Source organism: Gorilla gorilla, chromosome 19 (genome assembly GCF_029281585.2).
Source record: "Gorilla gorilla gorilla isolate KB3781 chromosome 19, NHGRI_mGorGor1-v2.1_pri, whole genome shotgun sequence".
Classification (NCBI taxonomy): domain Eukaryota; kingdom Metazoa; phylum Chordata; class Mammalia; order Primates; family Hominidae; genus Gorilla; species Gorilla gorilla.
The window spans coordinates 68,546,251-68,552,982 of NC_073243.2; positions in this window are offsets into that span (position 1 = coordinate 68,546,251).

Genomic DNA, 6,732 nt, shown 5'->3' on the forward strand with positions numbered 1-6,732 from the left:
CTTGGACTATTCAGGTGGAGGACATAAAGAGACCTTGAAAAGGAAATACTCTAGTTCTTGTAAATAAAGGTAAATTGATTTGCAATGAATTGACTGGAAAAATAAATGTTAGTGTATGTGCACCCCAAGTAAGTAGAACAAATCATACTGGTTGCATAAGATATTATTTCAGGTATCTGAATCATGTAGATCACAGGTGACAACTGCAAGGTTCTGATTCCCTGCAAGGACATGCCTGAACAAATCTTATTTTAGTTGGATGAACCACTTGGTACATATATATATCAATCTTTTACATCAGAAATAGCTCCTCACTCCAAAATGGGCTCAAGTTACTTTTCAGGTGTAAAAGGAGAAACTCAGCATTTCTAGTTCTCCAAATCGAGTGTTAAAATCAGGCCAATTTCTCCATATTGCTGTATAAGAAATCAGAGGTAACGAAGACACAGCAGATATTATTTATTTCCAGAGCAAACATATTCACAATGACTGCTATGTAAATAATTCAAGTAAAATATTAGTTTTAACAATCTTGCATGCATTTTCATGGAGTTAGCAATTATTACTTAAAACACACACACAACTTAGTAACTATAAGTGAATCCATGTTTTATAAACTATATATACCTGAAAACTATGGGGTAAATAATATTTGTATAAATATAATTAAATTGTAAATGAAGTAGAAAAGTTTTGCAGATGACATGATTCTATATCTAGAAAACCCCATAGTCTTGGCCCAAAAGCTTCTTATGCTGATAAACAACTTCAGCAGTTTCAGGACACAAAATCAACATACAAAAATCACTAGCATTCCTATACACCAAAAACAGCCAAGCTGTGAGGCAAATCAGGAATGTAATCCCATTCATAACTGCCACAAAAATAATAAAATACCTGGGAATACAAGGGAGGTGAAAGATCTCTACAATGAATATTACAAAACACAGCTCAAAGAAATCAGAGATGACACAAACAAGTGGAAAACATTCCAAATTTATGGTTAGAAAGAACAAATATCATTAAAATGGTCATACTGCCCAAAGCAATTTACAGATTCAATGCTATTTCCATCAAACTACCAATGACATTCTTCACAGAACTAAAAAAAACTATTTTAAAATTCATATGGAACCAAAAAAGAGCCTGAATAGCCAAGGTAATCCTAAGCAAAAAGAACAAAGCTGGAGGCATCACTTTACCGGACTTTGAACTATACTACACGGCTACAATAACTGAAACAGCATAGTACTGGTACAAAAAAAAAAAAAAAAGACACATAGATCAATGGAACAGAATAGAGAGCCCAGAAATAAGGCCACACACCTACAACTATCTGATCTTCAACAAAGCTGACAAAAATAAGCAATGAGGAAGGGACTCCCTATTCAATAAATAGTGCTGGGATAACTGGCTAGCCATACACAGAAGATTGAAACTAGACCCCTTCTTTACACCATATATAAAAATCAACTAAAGATGGATTAAGACTTAAATGTAAAACCCAAAACTATAGAAACCATGGAAGACAACCTAGGCCGTGCCATTCTGGACATAAAAACTGGCAAAGATTTGATGATGAAGATGCAAAAGCAATTGCAACAAAAGCAAAAATTGATAAATAGGGTCTAATTAAACTAAAGAGCTTCTGCACAGGAAAAGAAACTATCAACAGAGTAAATAGACAACCTACAGAATGGGAGAAAATATTTGCAAACTGTGCATCCAACAAAGGTCTCATATTGAAATGCATATCAAAACCACAATGAAAGACCATCTCACTCCAGAAAGAATGGCTATCAAAGGAATATAAGTCATTCTATTATAAAGATACATACATGTGCATGTTCATCGTAGCCCTATTCACAATAGCAAAGACATGGCATCAACCTAAATGCCCATCAGTGATAGACTTGATAAAGAAAATGTGGTACGTATACACCATGAAGTACTATGCAGCCATAAAAAGGAAGGAGATCATATCCTTTGCAGGGACATGGATGGAGTTGGAGGCTATTATTCTCAGCAAACTAACACAGGACTAGAAAACCAAACACTGCATGTTCTTACTTGTAAGTGGGAGCTGAATGATGAGAACACATGGGGAGGAACAACACACACTGGGTCCTGTCAGGAGGTGCCAGGGGAGGGAGAGCATGAGGAAAAATAGCTAATGGATGCTGGGCTTAATACCTAGGTGATGGGATGATCTGTGCATCAAACCACCATGGCATGTGTTTACTTATGTAACAAACCTGCACATCCTGCACATGTACCCCTGAACTTAAAAGTTGAAGAAAAAAAGGTCTCATATCCAGAATCTATAAGAAACTTAAACAAATTTACAAGAAAAAAACCATTAGAAAGTGGGCAAAGGATGTGAACAGACACTTTTCAAAAGAAGACATACATGTGGCCAATAGGCATATGAAAAAAAGCTTAATATCACTAATCATTAGAAAAATGCAAATCATTTTGCGTTTAGTACATATACACCATGAAATACTATGCAGCCATAAAAAAAGGAGATCATGTCCTTTGCATGGACATGGATGAAGCTGGAGGCCATTATCCTTAGCAACCTAATGCAGGAACAGAAAACCAAATACCACATGTTCTCACATATAAGTGGGAGCTAAATGCTGTAAACACATAGACACAAAGAGGGAAACAACAGACTTGGGGGCCTACCTGAGGGTGGAGGGTGGGTAGAAGGAAAGGAGCAGATAAAATAACTATTGGGTATGAGGCTTAGTACCTGGCTGACAAAATAATCTGTACAACAAATGAGTTTACTTATATAACAAACCTGCACTTGAACCTAAAATTTAAAAAAAGTCCCCAAAAAATCATGTGATAAAAATGAATATTAATATTATTTCATTTTTTTACATGGGTCTGGGGACCAAGGGAGAATATTATTTCTTAAAGCCAATGTTGACATTTGAGTTTTCATTTGTGCAGCATTACCTGGTAGTGTAATTGCCCAAAGGGTTCTTCTTGTCTGCTGCATGGATAAACCAGTTCACTGAGACAGCATTATTGCAGTAAAGAGTTTAGTTTACACAAGGCCAGCCAGGTGGGAGGACAGGAGTTCATTATTACTCAAATCAGCCTCCCTGAGAACCCTGAATCCTGAGTTTTTATGGATAATTTGGTGGGCAGGGGACTAGGGAATGGGTGCTGCTGATTAGTTGGGGATGAAATCATAGAGATGTGGAAAATGGTCCTCATGCATTGAATCTGCCTCTAGGTGGGGGCCATGGGACTAATTTTGAGTCATGAGTCACAGGCCTGGGGGGTGTCATTCAGTTGCCAGAATGCAAAAGTCTGAAAAAAATCTCAAAAGACCAGTCTTAGGTCTTACAATACTGATGTTATGTATAGGAGCAATTGAGGAAGTTACAAATCTTGTGATCTCTGGCCACATGACTCCTGAGCAGTAAAGTATTATAGAAAAACAATCTAGGGGAACAATGGCTGCTTATTGTTGGGAACAGGCCCCCAAATCTGGCCATAATCTGGCCCCAAAACTGGCCATAAACAAAATCTCTGCAGCACTGTGACATGTTCGTGATGGCTATGACACCCACACTGAAGGTTGTGGGTTTACCGGAATGAGGGCAAGGAACATCTGCCCCACCCAGGGCAGAAAACCACTTAAAGGTGTTACTAAGCCACAAACAATAGCACGAGCGATCTGTGCCTTAAGGACATGTTCCTGCTACAGATAACTAGCCAGAGCCCATCCTTTCGTTTTGACCCATCTCTTTGTTTCCCGTAAGGAATACTTTTATTTAATCTATAATCTATAGAAACAATACTTATCCCTGGCTTGCTGTTAATAAATATGTGGGTAAATCTCTGTTCAGGGTTCTCAGCTCTGAAGGCTATGAGTCCCCTGATTCTGACTCTGTACTATATTTCTGTGTCTTTCTCTTAATTCCTCCAGCACCACTGGGTTAGGGTCTCCACAACTGAGCTTGTCTCAGGAGCTTATCATTTAGCTATACCTACATTTTAGCAGAATTCAGGCCCCTTTCATAATCCTAATCTTGTGGCCTTTCATTAGTCTTACAAACATGGTTTCAGTCCCTGAACAAGGAGGGGATCAGTTTTAGGAAGCGATTATTATTATTCTGGCTTTATAACTAAACTGTAAACTAAATTCCTCTCACAGTTAGCTTGGCTTTTGCCCAAGAGTGAGTGAGGACAGTCAGCCTGTGAAGCTAGAAGCAAGACAGAGTCAGTCATGCTAGACCTCTCTTGCTGTCATAATCTTTGCAAAAATGATTTTAGTAGAAAAAGTATGGGACTATTTTGGTCAGACAGACCTTGATTAAAATCCTTGTAATTAACATTGGTTTGTTTATCTGTAAATATATATTTTTTTAATTTGCTTAAAACATTGTGAGGATTTAATATAAAGCACAGTGCTTGACATAAGAGTTGCTCAGTAACTATTACCTCTGTTTTGGTGAAGACCTAATTCCCAGCAGTTGCTGGATAAAATTTATTGAAGACCAGTGGTTTGGACTGGTCTCCTGCACTAGGTCCAACAGATCAAACCAAAATGAAGTTACTTTTGCTGAAGTTCCACACCACCAAACGGAAACTAAGTTGTTTATCTGACCTTCCAACAAACGAGAAGAGAGAAAGATAGCCAAATCTTCAAACAGGCCAGTTTTGGCTGACATAAGCAAGTCCCCTCTGCTTTAACCTTTATAAGGAAAGCAATTTTGAAATGACAAATCTGCTTTTTGTTCTCTGTTTTTGCTTTTTTATGACCTTTTCTGTCTATAAAGCCAATTTCCTCTGTTCAGCTCATGGCAACACTCATTCTACTTTGTACAATAAGGTGTTGCCTAATTCTAGAATTCCAAACAAAAGCCAATTAAGATATTTCAACTAAATTTTTTGTAATTTTTCTTTTGACACACTTGAGCACTTATTAAATATTACAGCTTTGCCTCAGCCACGCTGTGGAAGTTGGGGAAGGGCCTGTATTGTGCTTCAGAACGAATTGCTAAGAGGAGAGCTGTATCTTCACAAGGCGTGAGTGGTGACATTAGGGGCTGTCACTAATAGAACAGAAGACATCTGTGCCTCTAAAAGCAGCAAGTTAATGTGGGTCATTAATAGCTGAGGTAGTGACAGGGCAGCAGAAACAAGGCCTGTCCCTGAGCACAGTTGGGAACAATACCCTTAGGCCCTGGGTGGAGGTGGGAGTGTCACACTGAAGAAAGGAAATTTTTGACAGTTAGTTTGGTGGAATTACAAGATATCTTAATTGAGCCTCAAAATAACATGCCCCTGTCTTGCAGTCACATCAGTTATTTTTTTCACAGCATGAAATTGGCTTCTGTTTCATTATTTAGATTGGATTTGGGAGTAGTTTGAGAAAATGTTGTAGCCTACACTCCCCTTCCCTTTTTTTTCCCCCCCTTTCTTTCAGGAACATCAGAGACCTGGGTGGGAGAGAGTAAGAGAAAGAACACAGAGTAAAAAATAAAGTATAACCACAACTTTTGGAAATAAGGAGAAGAATTTGGGAGCTTGATCATGTTTTTGCTTTTGTTGTTTTCCCATTCTGCTTCACCTTCCACCAAGCCTACTTCCCCAATGCCATGGCGGAAGATCAATGACAACAACTCTTAATCTTTTCTGACTGGCTTCACTATCCTGAATGGTGTCAAAGAACTGGTTCTTCCCTGCACTGAAATTGGAGTCTATTACAATGGTCTGCTGTATACTGAATCATTGGCCCCAATTTTTTGTCCTTCCCTGTATGCACACTCTTTGCCAAGTGACTTTGCAGTTCCTCCCACAAAAACAGAGTGTATTTCTTCTCGCCTTGGCTTTGGACTTGACCGCATGACTAACTTTGGCATGTTAGCAGATGTGATGCAAAGGAGGGCTTGGAGAGTATTTGTACAGTGGTGCTTGCCCTCTTGCACTCTGCCACTGCCATAAGAATCCTCCACTCTGGGTAGCAACTCCTTCCATTCTGGGTCCTAGAATGAAAACACCCCAGCACAGATCTAAACTGGCCAGACCCATATTTTGAACAGAGCCATTCGGTTGAACCCACTCTGGATCAGCTGACCCGTAGCTAACCTGCAGTGGTGAGCAAATAAATGTTGCTGTTTTAAATCATTGAGCTTTGGGGTGGTTTGTTTTACAGTAGTAGCTGACTAATGCCGTATTTCTATAGAAGGGAGGTAGAGAGAAATGTATGCTTTTTTCATAGGAGTTCATCTGTCACAGGGGAAATCCTGCTACATCAGGGAATGGAAGAGAGGAGGAGAGGTGATAGGCCAGAGTGACAATGAGGTTGTGAGAAAAACAAGATAAATCTGGGGGATATTACAAAATAAAGTCAGCTTGGCATGGTGGCTCATACCTGTAATCCCAGCCTGGGCAACATAGTGAGATCCATCTCTAAAAAGAAAAAATAGGCCAGGCACAGTGGCTCATGCCTATAATCCCAGCACTTGGCAGGTGGTGGGGTGGGGGGCCGATGCAGCTGGATCACCTGAGGTCAGGAGTTCAAGACCAGCCTGACTAACATGGTGAAATACCATCTCTACTAAAAATACAAAAAATTCACCAGGCGTGGTGGCAGATGCCTGTAATCCCAGATACTTGGGAGGCAGAGGCAGGAGAATCACTTGAACCCAGGAGGCAGAGGTTGCAGTGAGCCGAGATCGTGCCACTGCACTCCAGCCTGGG